The sequence below is a fragment of the Mauremys reevesii genome, linkage group 4 (assembly GCF_016161935.1).
Source record: "Mauremys reevesii isolate NIE-2019 linkage group 4, ASM1616193v1, whole genome shotgun sequence".
NCBI lineage: Eukaryota > Metazoa > Chordata > Testudines > Geoemydidae > Mauremys > Mauremys reevesii.
Genome location: NC_052626.1, coordinates 561091 through 576281, shown reverse-complemented (window position 1 = coordinate 576281; position 15191 = coordinate 561091). Strand labels below are relative to the sequence as shown.

Below are 15191 nucleotides of genomic sequence, written 5' to 3'. Positions count from 1 at the left end.
GAATTAATGGATCCTTGCCACTATGTCTCCAGGGCTAGGGAGAGAATTGTCTGCCATGTTCACGCATCTTGGTTGGTTATTTGCATGATCCAGTGTGTAAGGGAAATAGCTTCAGTGGGTTGGCATTACTTCTGCCCTCTTGGGGAAAAATACATACATCTCCTTAGGATTTAAACAGGCTGATTTTGGTGTGTGACACAAATGCTCTCAGCTCCTTGTATGGAGTTGTTTAACTGTGTGTGTGTGCGCGCGCGCAGGCATTTGATGGACTTTCAAATCTATATCTATTTTTTGTATTTCTAAAGTGTTTAGGTAACACAATGACAAGACTTTTAGACGTATCTTAAATGATAGAGCGAGAACAACATTTAGGTTTCAGAGTCTTCCAACAGCTAGGCTTAATTACAATTAGTTACACAATTGAAAAGCCATAGGTACAGATACATCAATTATGGAGTATGAAGGGACAGGAGGTATATCTCCTGTCAGAGAGACAACTCCATTTTTGGAGACTGTCAGAGCAAAGGGTCTGTGATTAACCACTAAAGTGCATAGATTGTGCTGCTTTTGGTGCTTATTCCCTTCATATTTAAGACCTAATTCAGGATAATGTCCAGTGTTCCCTCTAATTTTTCCCATGCATGTGCGGAATTAATTTTGTTATGGGCACCAATATGGAGGTGTTGTGTCACATATCACCTCCATATTGGTGCCTATAACAAAATTCATGTGGCAGGGCAGGGCCAAGGGGTTCGGCGTATGGGAGAGGGCTCAGGGCTGGGGCAGAGGTGTGGGCTCTGGGGTGGGGCTGGGGATGAGAGGTTTGTGGTGCAGGCTGGCCTGGGGCTACAGCAGGGAGAGATGACCCCTCCCCCAGCCCTCTCGCCCCGCAGCAGCACCTGGACTGGGGGGGGAGAGGCACCTCTCCCCATCACCTCAGCTCCGGGCTGGGGCTGGGTTTGGGCCGGCGTGCCGTTCCCTCCCTGCTGTGGCAGGGCTGGGCTGGGCTGGGGCCGGTGGGAGAGGCGCCTCTCTCCGTCGCAACATGTCTGGGGCTGGAGGAGGGGCATCTCTCCCTGCTGCAGCCCTGAGCGGCGCTTAATAGGCTGCTGCACAGCTTAGAGGGAACTTAGATAATGTCCTACAGTTATATAATATTCACATTATGTTTTTGATATGTATCAGGTCTATTTATTTATACGTGTGTGTGAGATCAGTGATACTGCCAGTCAGGATTGCACTTTGGAAAGATGTAAGGGATGTGCTAGGATGGAAATATACTCTAGTCCCTGGCAGCATATGAGTATAAAAATACTTTTTGCCCATAGGCAACGATACCAATAGTTAGTCATAGATGTTTATGTTGGAGGTTTGCTACTCCTGAATTATTTTGTAAGTTTACAAAGCCTGTTTGCAATGGGCTTGTCAGTGGAGATATAGATAAGGAATTATAAAACCTCAGAGAATTTTCAATGGACATTCGTTCCAAAGTCTAAGTGCATTCCAGACACTGATAGAAATGAAACAGAAACATGCTGGAGTGAAGGAGGGAGAGGGCAGAAAGAGATTTAGCTGGCAGATCTGAATGGGAGAGAGGTATTGAAATCACCATTCATCTTTCATAGTTGGATCCAGATTCTGATCTCAGTTCCAGTTGTGTGAATCTGGAACGACTCCACTGAAGTTGCTGGAGATACTTTGAATCCAGCCCTTGTTCTTTATTTGATGTGGAGTACAACGTCCACCCAGACATGGTCAGACGGTGTTATTGTCTTGCGTCGTGAATGGGTTTTCATGGCTTAACAAGAGGGCAAAGACTGATCCAGAGTGAGACTGATGGCAGGAAATGTTGGTGACAGGTTGAGGGAAGGTGAAAGAACTGAATCAGAGCTCTGTGTAGCTCGAAACCTTGTCTCTTTTGCCAACAGAAATTGATTCAATAAGATATTACCTCACCCACCTTGTCTCGCTTACAAAATGTTATTAATAACACAATCAGCCAAAACCAGGGAATGATTCGGCAAGTGTCAAAAGCCCAGCATGAAACCCAATTGATGGGTTGTATCTGAAAGGGACAAAATTTATTTTTGCAAAATTTGAATTCCCAAGGCAGTCAGTCTCAGCCAAAAAGAATCAGCAGGTTTGTAAGAGAAATGAAGACAACTGATATTATATTACCTGATGTTGTAGAGATTTTTAACCATCTCTTCCCTCAGAGACTAGCGAACACTTGAGAAGTAATGAGCAGAGCTCTGGCACTAGTTCACAATTAGGAATACATTCACTGAAGAAACAGAACTCTCTCTCTTTGTGAATTGCCTGAACAGATCACAAAATTCTTAAAACTTTTTGTTATTCAAAATAATTTGCAGATTTCTTCTATGACTAATTCCTCTCTATATATCATTCAAATTGCAAATATTGCAACTGAATGTGATGTAACTATGAAGCTCTCTCTTGTTATGTAATAATGACTCTGTGACCATTCCCATTGTATATTCAAGTACAATTTTCAAAAATTAGAGTTGTGCTGTTGGTTTGGAATGTAGGTCATCCAGTCAGGATACAGAGACGTACCAAGTCACTTTTGTAACTATCCAACCCAGCCTCAGCCTGAACTGTAAATCACAAACTGGCTTTTACAAACAGTCATACAACTCAAAATGGACTTCCAGCCATTGTTTGAGTGTTTAAGCAATCTTTTTGTCCCCCAGTATTTGTGAGGAAAGCAAGGACACTGAAATGCTTCCAGAAAGCAAACAGGAAATGATTGCAAATGTGGTACTCACTTTTGTGTTGAATTTGAAAGAACAGTTACAGAAAATGTCTCACAATTTGCTCAGCCCTTAGAAGAATCCTAATTGTAACTCTTTATGAGTTGCAAACACTGGTAAAAGCTGAATTTTAGGTAGCCAAACCAAAGTGCTGACAGCTGCCAAACCTTTTGTACTTTTTAATCCCATGTACACCTCTACACCGATATAACGCTGCCCTCGGGAGCCAAAAAATCTTACCGCGTTATATCGAACTAGCTTTGATCCGCCGGAGTGCGCAGTCCCGCCCCCCCCGGAGCGCTGCTTTACCGCGTTATATCAGGGTAGAGGTGTAGTAAGTATCTTGTGGTCAGGTTGTGGAAACTTTGCTCCTATTGGTGAGAACACACAAGAATCCCACCGACTCTGACCCTGAGAAATCTCTAAAGAAACATTTCTCAAGTAACAAAACAATGGGGAGCAAAAGAAAAACTTTACAGTAAATAAAAACAGAAGTAAGATGTTTATCTGAGAGCTCCTGTTTTGTGCTTCAGACATGTCTTTTGAATTGATTGCCACAGGTTGAAGAATAAACAGCACCAGCTGTGCAGTCCGGTATATGAGACACCATGATCTGAATTTCTAAACAATGCCTTAGTAGTTCTTTAAATGAAACTATCTTTTTATATTTAGTCTTCTAGATTTTTTTAGTCATTATTAACAAAATAAAAAGTGCTGCAAGCAATTGTAGCAGATTATTCCAAGAAGCATGGATAATGAAGTAAAATATGTTTTATGGTGAGAGAAGGAAAGAAATCTTCCGTTTTAGGGCTTTTAATATAATTACTGAACATCAGCTCTTTGCATCTAGAATTTCTTTGAGGGGTTATTGAAAAAGGCAGCGGAATTAGGACCTCCCACACAACAGAGCTCTAACAATGGAACAAGCTGAGTGTCATAATGTCCTGTTAATTAAGACAGATAAAAACAGCAGCCTTCATTGTTATACTGTCAAATAAAAAAACCCATGTAAATATCCATTAAGACAGCAATAATCGTTTTCAAAGTGGCCATTTATCATCATTGCTTTCCTTTAGAACATAATTCTTTGCTGTATTTTTAAAGTCTTCAAAAGTTTCTTTCTACACTTTGGCTAAGCGAAGTTGTGCAGCAGAAACAGGATTCTCCTTTGTGTGGCAGTGCTTGGGGAGATGGATCTGCAAAGCAGGGAACCACAGCTCCCATTGTTCCTCTCCCCATTTCATTTTCCCTTCTCCTGGCTAGTGTAAGGCTGGGTAGAGAGCTCCTTCCCCTGCCCCACTGCTCTGCGAAGAACCCACTTAGCTGGAGGTAGGAGGGCCACTCCCAGACAAGGACACGGAATTAACTACCGACCACCAACGAGCTGATGGGGACGGGAAGGGAAACAACCCGGGAAATTTTAGGAGATAGAACAAAGAACAGGACTGAGAAGCAGCAGCTGATGTAACTCCCAGGCCTGCTAGGGGAACAGCTCTGTCAGAGATCTCCAGAGAGGAGGGGGAGGAACGAGTTGTGTCTGTGTCATTGTTGCTAGGCAGAGGCACATTGAGCACTCCCTGCCTGGAAGTTTCTGCAATGGGGGGATAGTTTTGGGCACGTGCAGTTGGCTCTCTAGCTGGAGAAATAGACTCCGCTGGGGGCGAATAGATAGGGGTAGCCTGAGCTATGAATTAATGATATTGATTACTGAAGAATTCCCAGTGATTGCTGAAATTTGACAAGTTCCTGTCCCAAGAATAGGCCCAGAATTATTAAAATCACTGTTCAGTTGGGAACCCCGATGTGCACAGGCACAAGACTCACTTCAGGAACCCTTCTGTATTGGTAATAATTGATTCAGACATTTAGAACAGTCACAAACATGCTGGCCCTATGGGGTAGCTAGAGATAACACAGAATGTCCATCTGCACATCCATACACACTCACCACCACTCCCAGCACAACCTGAAACGTCACCCACCATCTTCCTCATCACCAGTGGGCATCATCTCAGCACCTCCCAGCGTTACATCTCTCCCCACTCCTGCACACCAGCTGAGATACAACTTGTGTAATATTTGATGCTGATGCCACTCTGCCTAATGCATATTTAGTAGGGGCTTGTCCCTCTCTTCTGTATTTTTAATTCTTCACCCTATTAATATTGTGGTGTCCTTCTCCTATAGGATAGTATATAAATGATCTCAACTTATTACAGTAATTCCTCACATAACTTTGTAGTTATGTTCCTGAAAAATGCCACTTTACGTGAAACGATGTTAAACAAATCCAATTTTCCCATAAGATTGAATGTAAATGTGGGGGGTTAGGTTCCAAAGACATTGGGGGGGGCAGACAAAAGGCATTATAGAGACTGTACAGTACTGTACTGTGGTAGGGAGGTGCCCCGGCTTACCCCTGGGGATCAGGGCTGGGGGTGCATGGTCAGAGAGGGAGTTAGGGTGTGGGAGGGCGCTCAGGGTGGGGGGTCAGAGAGGGAGTTAGGGTGTGGGAGGACGCTCAGGGTGGGGGTGCAGGAGGAGGCTCAGGCAGGCAGGAGGTGCAGAGCACTTACCTGGGGCAGCTCCTGTTTGGTGCAGGGGGTGTGCAGGTGGCTCTGCCCCCAGGGCCATGATTCTGGGAGCTGCCCCTCCCCCCAGCAGGCAGGGCCACCAGGGGAAAGCACTGCTTCTCTCCAGCTGCTGGCTGCACGGCTGCCCCTCTCCTCCTGAGTCCTCCACCCATGCTCGAAGGGCCGCAGTCCAAAAGGGGCTTTAGAGCTGCAGGCCAGGGCCCCCTTAGCCCAGGGCCCTGCAGCCCCTAAGACCTTGCATTCAGGGTGGCCCTGCCTGGGGGGCGGCAGCTTTCCCACTCTCTACCTCCCTCCCTGAAAGTCCTAAGTGCTGTTTGGTGGCGGGGGAAGTGCTGGGAGGGAGGGAGAGGAGGCGGAGAAGAGGAACTTGTGCAATGCTCCCTTGTAAAGTCAGCGAAACAACGTTATAAGGGAGCATTGCACAACTTTAAACGAGCGTGTTCCCTAATGGAGCAGAGAAATAACTTTGAAACTACGTTAAGCGGGAGAATGTTAAGTGAGGAGTTACTGTCTCCTATACGTCACTGCTGCCCTGACGTTCTTGTGGTCAGACATCTGCAGATGTTCCTATCCCAAAACGTCCCAAAGCTAGTGTTAGTCCAGTGGTTGGCTGGTGTCCTTATGGACACATTTACCCCTTACACACTCTGTTCCCATACCCCCAAACTTAGGGGTGACCATGAGGCTGTTTATCCATGGCAAGGTTCATAGTCCCCAAGCTTTATGCTACCTGCTGAAGCCAGTGTCTTACAGGAGCCAGGCCTGGAGATTACTTGCATTAAAGCTAAATGAAATAAATGCTAAAGCTAGTTCTATGGGTTACAGGGCAGGTGCTTATGAAAGTACATGTGACTTGCCTGGATTTGGAGAAGCTCAGCCATAGATGCAGAAAGCAAGCGTTTCCTCAACCCTGAAGCATTTTGCAGCAGGTTGGTGACATTGCTAACTTTACAATAACATGGCTAGGACTTCTCTAGTCATAGCAAAGGGGGCTTGGGAGGGAAAACTAATTTATTTAAATTTAATTGTGTACCTTGAATGTTGTTTGACTTTAGCCAAATTCTCTGAATCTGTCTGGTTCACCAGCTCTTCTGTTGTCTCAAAGTGGTAGTAAAGAAAGAGTCATCTCTAGCTTGCTGTTCTCAGGTTTGTATCTTTCTTGGAGCAGGGTTTTCCAGTTATACATTTAATACTGATTGGGTTGTTAATTAGTTAGCTAACTGAGCCATTCCACAGTCCAGCAGAGAGTCTATGTGTTCCAGCTGGAGATTTCTGCAAGCAAGAGAAAGGAATTTGACTCAGCAGACTGTGTGGAATCGATGACCAAAGACTCTGAGACTCAGCTGAACTCAGTCTAAGCTTTGAGAGCTCTGAGTTACTTCTCACTCTGTCTCTAGGGGGACTGGCCTGTTGAGATTTGTTTTCCTTTATTTATATTAATGTATAACTATGAAGATGATGTAGGTGGATTCTGAAGCAGCCTTGATATGTTGTAGAAATTAAGCTTTTATTATTGTTTCTTTATTAAATTTTATGAAGTTGGTACTTACAAATTAAGTTAATTTCTCTTGTTCTTTTGGACTTGATTGAGGGGAAGCTGACCCTGTGCAATTCTTGTTGCAAATCCTCAGTGATTGAATTCTGGGTCTCCAGGTGCTTTTCCTCACGAATTGTGTTAAAGCAGTAGGAGGGGCCAGAAAGCAAACTCCAGCTCACCCAAAGATCACACTCAGCTGAGGCAGAGAGAGACACTAGGGGGCCAGAGTGAGAACTAGGAGCTGTTTGTAGGAGAGCCAGTTGCTGCACTCATGCTTGCAAGAGGGGAGGTACACATGCACAGCTTGGAGCTGATTGGAGAACTGAGACCATGCAACAGGACCCACCATTCTGAGCTCAGGCCGCAGGTCAGCATCAGAGCGCATGGGCAGGTTGGACTGATCCGAGTGGGGGGATTGCAGTGGTGTGTGTCTCTAGCTGGGGGCTGTAGCCTGGTCAGGGAAAAGAGGGGGTTCTGTGTAACCTTTGCTAGCAAACCTGATTGGGGTCTACTCCTGGCTTTGCCTGGGTTAGATGAGTGGTGTTCTCTTGTTAGCGTGGGGCTTTTCCTAGGGATTAACTCTGACCCCTACGCTCCCTAGCAGGGAGGATTGGTGTTTGTGCTGAGGTGTGTGGCTGGGAGCTGGGACCCCTCCCACAGCTGACTGCAGGGAGGGGAAAGGGCCTGAACCAGGAGTGGCCCGGCTCAGTTTGGGGGTGGGAACCACGTGGCAGCATGGAGTAGGAGAGAAGCCCTAGGACTAGAGACAGAGCCCTGCATGGAAACATAGAACTGGAAGGGACCTAGAGAGGTCATCGAGTTCAGTTCCCTGCACTTATGGCAGGACTAAGTATTATCTAGACCATCCCTGGCAGGTGTTTGTCTAATCTGCTCTTAAAAATCCCCAATGATGGAGATTCCACAACCTCCCTAGGCAATTTATTCCAGTGCTTAACCATCCTGACAGTTGGGAAGTTTTTCCTAATGTCCAACCTAAACCATCCTTACTGCAATTTAAACCCATTGCTGCTTGTCTGTCCTTAGAGGTTCAGAACAATTTTTCTCCCTCCTCCTTGTAACAACCTTTTATGTACTTGAAAACTGTTATGTCCCCTCTCAGTCTTCTCTTCTCCAGACTAAATAAACCCATTTTTTTCAGTCTTCCCTCACAGGCCGTTTTCTAGACCTTTAATCATTTTTGTTGCTCTTCTCTGGGCTTTCTCCAATTTGTCCACATCCTTCCTGAAATGAGGCACCCAGAATTGGACACAGTACTCCAGCTGAGGGTTAATCAGCACAGAGTAGAGTGGAAGAATTACTTCTTGTGTCTTGGTTACAACACTGCTGCTAATACATCCCAGAATGATGTTTGGTTTTTGGTGTTTTTTTTTTTTTGCACGCAAAAGTGGTACACTGACTCATTTAGCTTGTGATCCACTATGAGCCTGTAACGGGTTGGACTCACCCCTGCAGCACCTCCTGCTGATGACTCTGGGGAATTAGCTCTTTCCAGCGTTCGGAGCACCCTCTGCAGGCCGGTGATCCCCCTATCTTCTCCTGGCCCCCGTGTCCCTCCCAGGACCCCAGTGCCCCTTTAACCGGGTTTCCCCTTCCCAGGGGAACCCCCACCCTACTATCCCCACTTCACCTCGGTATTGGCCACTGCCAGTCATTCTCTAGCCCCACACTCTGGGGCAGACTGCAGTATCAGCCTGTTCATCACCGGCAAGGAGGGTTTGGACCTGCTGCCTTGGCCTACCCCTGGGCTGCCCCCTGCAACCCCCAGTACCTTTTGCCCTATGCTAGGCCGCAGCCTGGGGTTTTCTAGGCTGGAGCTTCCCCAGCTCCTCAGCCTGTCCCCAGCCCTGCTTCACCCTAGGTACCTTGTCTCAGTTCCCTGCAACCAGGCCTATCTCCCTCTAGAAACAGAGAGAGTGTGACTGGGTTCCTGGCTCACAGCCTTTTATAGGGGCCAGCTGTGGCCTGATTGAGGTGTGGCCCAGCTGCGGCTACTTCCCCAATCAGCCCAGCTTTGACAGCAGCAGCTCTCAAGCCCTGCCAAGCTGCTTTTAAACCCCTTAAAACCAGGAGCAGGGGTCCACCCTGCTACAGAGCCCCAGATCCCTTTCTGCAGTACTCCTTCCTAGGCAAGTATCAGAGGGGTAGCCGTGTTAGTCTGGATCTGTAAAAGCAGCAAAGAGTCCTGTGGCACCTTATAGACTAACTGACGTTTTGGAGCATGAGCTTTTGTGGGTGAATACCCACTTCATCGGATGCATGGCATGACATGACATGCATCCGACGAAGTGGGTATTCACCCACGAAAGCTCATGCTCCAAAACGTCAGTTAGTCTATAAGGTGCCACAGGACTCTTTGCTGCTCCTCGCTAGGCAGTCATTTCCCATTTTGTATGTGTGAAACTGATTGTTCCTTCCTAAGTGAAGCACTTTGCATTTGTCTTTATTACACTTCATCCTGTTTACCTCAGACCATTTCTCCAGTTTGTCCAGATCATTTTGAATTTTAATCCTATCCTCCAAAGCACTTGCAACGCCTCCCAGCTCGGTATCGTCCACAAACTTTATAAGTGTGCTCTCTATGCCATTATCTAACTCATGGAACTGGCTGTGAGTGGTGGACATGAAAATTGGTTGTAGGTCTGCGTGGGGGAGCAGCAGTGGCTGGGCTGGGAGCCAGTGCAATGAGACAGTAACTGAATCTGGCTCGGAAACCTGCAAGCTCCTGTTTGCTAGAATAGAGACCGGCTCTGCACCTGAAGAGCCCTGACTCTCGGTTGAGCTGCCCCAGGGGCCCAAACAGGAGCTACTATTGAGCACTTTGAACTGCAGTTGTTTCAGCCTCTGTACCTAGGGGGTCTACAACACTTTCCCTGTCCTGCCAGCCCCAGTAAACCACCCTTTCCCTGAGCCACATGTCCAAGTGGCCATTGGGGTCCACCAGGGCTAGTGAGTACAAGGCCCAGCTGCTGAAGCACCTACAGTGTGTCTCTGAGACGTGCACACCTGGCATGCTACTGGCACCCTGTCAGTTTAGGGTGAAGACTCACCCCAATAATTAGACTATATATGTAAAATCTTAGGTACTTATAAAACATTACAGACCCAAGGACTCTGGGTCAGGACCTGTGCTAGAGTAACTTGTCATTGAAGCTAATGCAACAACACCCACTGACCCCAACTGAGGATCTGGCCCAGGATTTCCCTCATTTTCCAGACTAGCATCAGAGCCCTTTCCTGAGCGTGAGGAGGCGGGAGAGCCATGTCCACGGTGGAAGAAAGGTTGAGCTGATCTAGTCCTAGCCTGAAATGTGCTACCTTCGGGCCCACCACTGCAACGGGCAGAATCACGCTCAAGCTGGGCACACTCCTTCCCTGTTGGGAGCTGAGAACAACCTGCTCCTTGTAGGGTCAGGGCCTTAAGAACATAAGAACAACCAGACTGGGTCAGACCAATGGTCCATCCAGCCCAGTATCCTGTCTTCCGACAGGGGCCAGTGCCAGCTGTCCCAGAGAGAATGAACAGAACAGGGAATCATCAAGTGATCCATCCCCTGTCGCTCATTCCAAGTTTCTAGCAAATGGAGGTTAGGGACACCATCCCTGCCCAGCCTGGCTAATAGCCATGGATGGACCTATCTTCCATTTACTTATCTAGTTCTTTTTTGAAACCTGTTATAATCTTAACTTTCACAACATCCTCTAGCAAAGAGTTCCACAGGTGTGTTGTGTGAAGAAATATTCCCTTTTGTATGTTTTAAACCTGCTGCCCATTAATTTCATTTGGTGACCCCGAGTTCTTGTGTAACAAGGAGGAGTAAATAACACTTCCTTATTCACTTTCTCTACAACATGCATGGTTTTATAGACCTCTATTATATCCACCTTAGTCGCCTTTTTTCCAAGCTGAATAGCCCCAGTCTTATTAATCTCTCCTCATATGGAAACTGTTCCATACTCCTAATAATTTTTGTTGCTGTTTGTTGCTAAATATATTTTTGGGGATGGGGTGACTAGATCTGCATGCAGTATCACTTGATCATTGCCTGTTAGGTTCACTCCCTCTGGGGCACCTGGCATTGGCCACTGTCGGTAGACAGATACTGGGATAGATGGACCTTTGGTCTGACTTGGTACGGCCATTCTTATGTTCTTATGTGGTATTCAAGATGTGGGTGTATCATGGATTTATATAGAGGCAATACAATATTTTCTGTCTTCTTATCTATTCGCTTCCTAATGATTCCCAACATTCTGTATGACTGCCGCTACACGTTGGGAGGATGTTTTCAGAGAACTATGCACAATGACTCCAAGATCTCTTTCTTGAGTGGTTACAGCTCATTTAAACTCCATCATTTTATATGTATAGTTGGGATTATGTTTTCCAATGTGCATTACTTTGCATTTAGCAACATTGAATTTCATCTGCCACTTTGTTGCCCAATCACCCAGTTTTGAGAGATCCTTTTGTAGCTCTTTGCAGTCTGCCTGGGACTTAACTATCTTGAGTAGTTTTGTATCATCTGCAAATTTTTCCACCTCACTGTTTACCCCTTTTCCCAGATCATTTATGTTTATTTACATTCAGTATCAATGGGGGATTTCAATTATTCCCATATTGACTGGGTACATGTCACCTCAGGACAGGATGCAGAGATAAAGTCTCGACACCTTAAATGACTGCTTCTTGGAGCAACTAGCCCTGGAACCAACAACAGGAGCGGCAATTCTTGATTTAGTTGTAAGTGGAGCACTGGATCTGGTCCAAGAGGTGAATATAGCTGGACCGCTTGGTAACAGTGACCATAATTTAAATTTAACATCCCTGTGCGGGGAAAACTCCACAGCAGCCCAACACTGTAGCATTTAATTTCAGAAAGGGGAACTACACAAAAAAGAGGAGGTTAGTGAAACAGAAATTAAAAGGTACAGTGCCAAAAGTGAAATCCCTGCAAGCTGCCTTGAAACTTTCTAAAGACACCATAAAAGAGGCTCAACTTAAATGTACACCCCAAATTAAAAACATAGAGAACCAAAACCGTGCCACCGTGGCTAAACAACAACGTAAAAGAAGCAGTGAGAGGCAAAAAGGCATCCTTTAAAAAGTGGAAGTTAAATCCTAGTGAGGAAAATAAAAAGGAGCATAAACTGGCAAATGAAGTATAAAAATATAATTATGAGGGCCAAAAAAGAACTTGAAGAACAGCTAGCCAAAGATTCAAAAAGTAATAGCAAAAAAAAAAATTAAGTACATCAGAAGCAGGAAGTCTGTTAAACAACCAGTGGGGCCACTGGATGATTGAGATGCTAAAGGAGCACTCAAGGATGATAAGGCCATTGTGGAGAAACTAAATGAATTATTTGCATTGTTCTTTGAGGCTGAGGATGTGAGGGAGATTCCTAGACCTGAGCCATTCTTTTTAGATGACAAATCCTGAGGAACTGTCCCAGATTGAGGTGTCATTAGTGGAGGTTTTGGAACAAATTGATAAACTAAACAGTAATAAGTCACCAGGACCAGATGGTATCACCCAAGAGTTCTGAAGGAACTCAAATGTGATATTGCGGAACTACTAACCTGTAGTCTGTAACCTATCGCCTAAATCAGCTTCTGTACCACATGACTGGAGGATAGCTAATGTGATGCCAATTTTTTAAAAAGGTTCCAGAGGTGTCCCCAGCAGTTACAGGCCCAGCAAACTGAAACTATAGTAAAGAACAAAGTTATCAGGGACATAGATGAACATGGTTTTTGTAAAGAGAAGTCATGCTTCCCCAATCCACTAGAATTCTTTGAGGGAGTCAACAAGCAAGGGGGATCCAGTGGATATAGTGTTCCTTTAGTGCATGAGAGCACAAGAGATTCACCCGTGGGTGTATGCGCATGTGCACACAGTTTCCCCCTCAGGGGTGTCAGGTATCAGAAGCCAGGGGAGGCTGAACCTCCCCAAACAGACCTGCGTGGCCCTGCCCACGCTTCACCACCAGGCCCCCTCACGCTTCCCACCGGTGCTCTTCCGCTGTGGCTGAGCTGGGGTGGGGGGCCGGCCTGCGGCCTGGGACTCCAGACAGTTGGGGCCAGTGCTCCAGCGCTGGGGACCATACTGCCCGACCCTCCGGGGAGGGGGCCGTGCTGCCTGGCACTCTGGGGCTGGAGGTGCTCAGGCAGCTGAGAGCAGGGGTGGAGGGCCGGCGGCCTTGGGGGGGGGGGCTCCGACAGGGGAAAGGGGGCAGCAGGGGCGGGGCCTCTGGCATAAGGGGCAGGGTTGGGGGCTAGCCTCCCTGAGTCGGCAGTTCACGTGCCACTCATGTTCCCCCTCATAACACTTTGTAGTAAACCTCATTCCAGTTCTTTAAGATTCTTCCTTCCTGCTAGAATGATCAGAATGACATCGCCAGCGAGTGCTCGTCTTAACCAATGAACTCAGAGCTCCTCACTATGATCATGCTATTTCTTTGTAAAAAGAAAGGTCTGCTGATTGAAATCTGTCATGATATATCTTACTGGTGCCATCAGCCCAGCTCCCTCCCTGAATCTCCCTTCTCCTCAGTCTCCATTTTATTTCTCTATAGTCTAAGCATTTTTCCGATTTGCAAATGGGGCTAAACATAATATATAAAAAAAAATGGAAAGCAACACACAACTAAGTTTAATCTCATGTCAGCTCTAGCTCTTTTGATTTCTGGTGCCAGGTGAAAACAGGAAATGCACAGAAGAGATATTTTCTAATCTTATGTAAAAAAGAGCTTTGCAAAGCCTCAGACTTCAGATCTTATGTTGTTTGGGTTCTTTTGTGTGTGTGTGTGTGGTGAGAAAGAGATTCTGATCTGTAGGGTACCCCTAAAATACTCAGGGACTTAAGGTGTTCAGCACCTCAGATTAATCAGACCTTTTATTTGAATACCTAAAATTGGGATTTTGGTGCCTAAATTTTAGCACTCACATTTGAAAGCTTTGGCTACGGTTGCTGTTGCTCTCCCCAAAGACAGAATGAGGCCCATATATACGCACTGTGGGCATCAGTTCTTGGCTTGGCCAGGGGAGCTGAGAGTTTTGTGTGGTGTTAACAAATTAGACAGAACAAGAAAGTTACCATCATGTCTCATCTCAGCAAAGTGAGGTGATGTCACCAATGGCCCCAATTTAGGAATGTTTGGCATATGCCACTAATGCAAATGTCAGATGTGCAGTATATTAAATTACAGTCCAGCAGAAAATGCTCACTTCAGCCAACTTTCACTGTGGCCTCAAAAGAGAAAGTATTTCTTCTGATTCCATGTTTTGTTGAAATGAACAGGCAACGCATGAAGTGTTAATTACCTTCCTCCTCTATACTGTATAGAAAGGAGATATATTTATTTTTGTATATGAAGAAGGCCCCAGTAACAGTTATGATGTTTTGACAGTGAAATGTAATGAGCAGTTCCTTTCAAGACATAATATGATTTTGTAGAGGCACCTTATTTCAGGTAATGCCAGAGTAGTGTATTGTCTGGGCAATCATTAAACATTAGGAGATAGAAGGAAAAGCAAACGGGGGACCATGCATTTCTGACCAGCACTAAATTTACAGATGGAGGCAGAGCTAACATTGGGGAAAACCATGTGAATAGCTCATCTCTGAGTTCACAAAGAAGAAAAAAAGATAAGGAACAGTTTGTATAAGCAAGGGGAGGTTGCTGAACAGCCAGTTTAGCCAGAGAAAGATGTGCAAGTTTCATGTTGCCAGTACTAAAACATCCTCAGAATATCTAAATATTATAGATGACAATTTCCTAACTCAAAAGGTGTTGCATCCAACATGAAAGTATTCTGTATTAGACCTTGTCTTGACAGACAAGGAGGGATTGATCACAGACCCAAAAATAAGTATTAGCTTAGGTACAAGAGATCATAACTTGATCACATCGGTTATGTTAAAACAGAATAAAACCAAACCATTAGTGCATACACCTGCTGCTTTAAAAGGGCCAATTTCACAAAGCTGAAATCAGTGATGAAGCCATGAGTTGAAAGAAGAATTTTACAAAGAAATGTGAATGAGAATTGGGAATTGTTTAAGAATACGTTACTAGAGGGCGTGTATACATCCCACACCAGGGAAGGAGGGATTAAAGAGAAGCTTTGGGCTCAGGCAGCCCTGCCCCGCACCACCTGTGAGGCATACCAGTCTTCGGGGGGGAACCTTAAACATGGAGAAGATCAGTTCAGAAAGCCCCAGCATGGGGACATGCACAGACATAGAATCATAGAATTTCAGGGTT

At 45.7% G+C, this 15191-nt stretch overlaps 1 long non-coding RNA gene across 1 annotated transcript in view; it reads right to left on the bottom strand.

Moving 5' to 3' along the window:
* Positions 1-6545, bottom strand: part of LOC120405376 — a 33252-nt gene extending 26707 nt beyond the window's left edge. Inside the window, exon 1 of the long non-coding RNA XR_005598530.1 lies at positions 6402-6545. This is a non-coding gene — a long non-coding RNA (uncharacterized LOC120405376). The remainder of the gene's footprint in view (positions 1-6401) is intronic.
* Positions 6546-15191: the final 8646 nt, after the last annotated feature.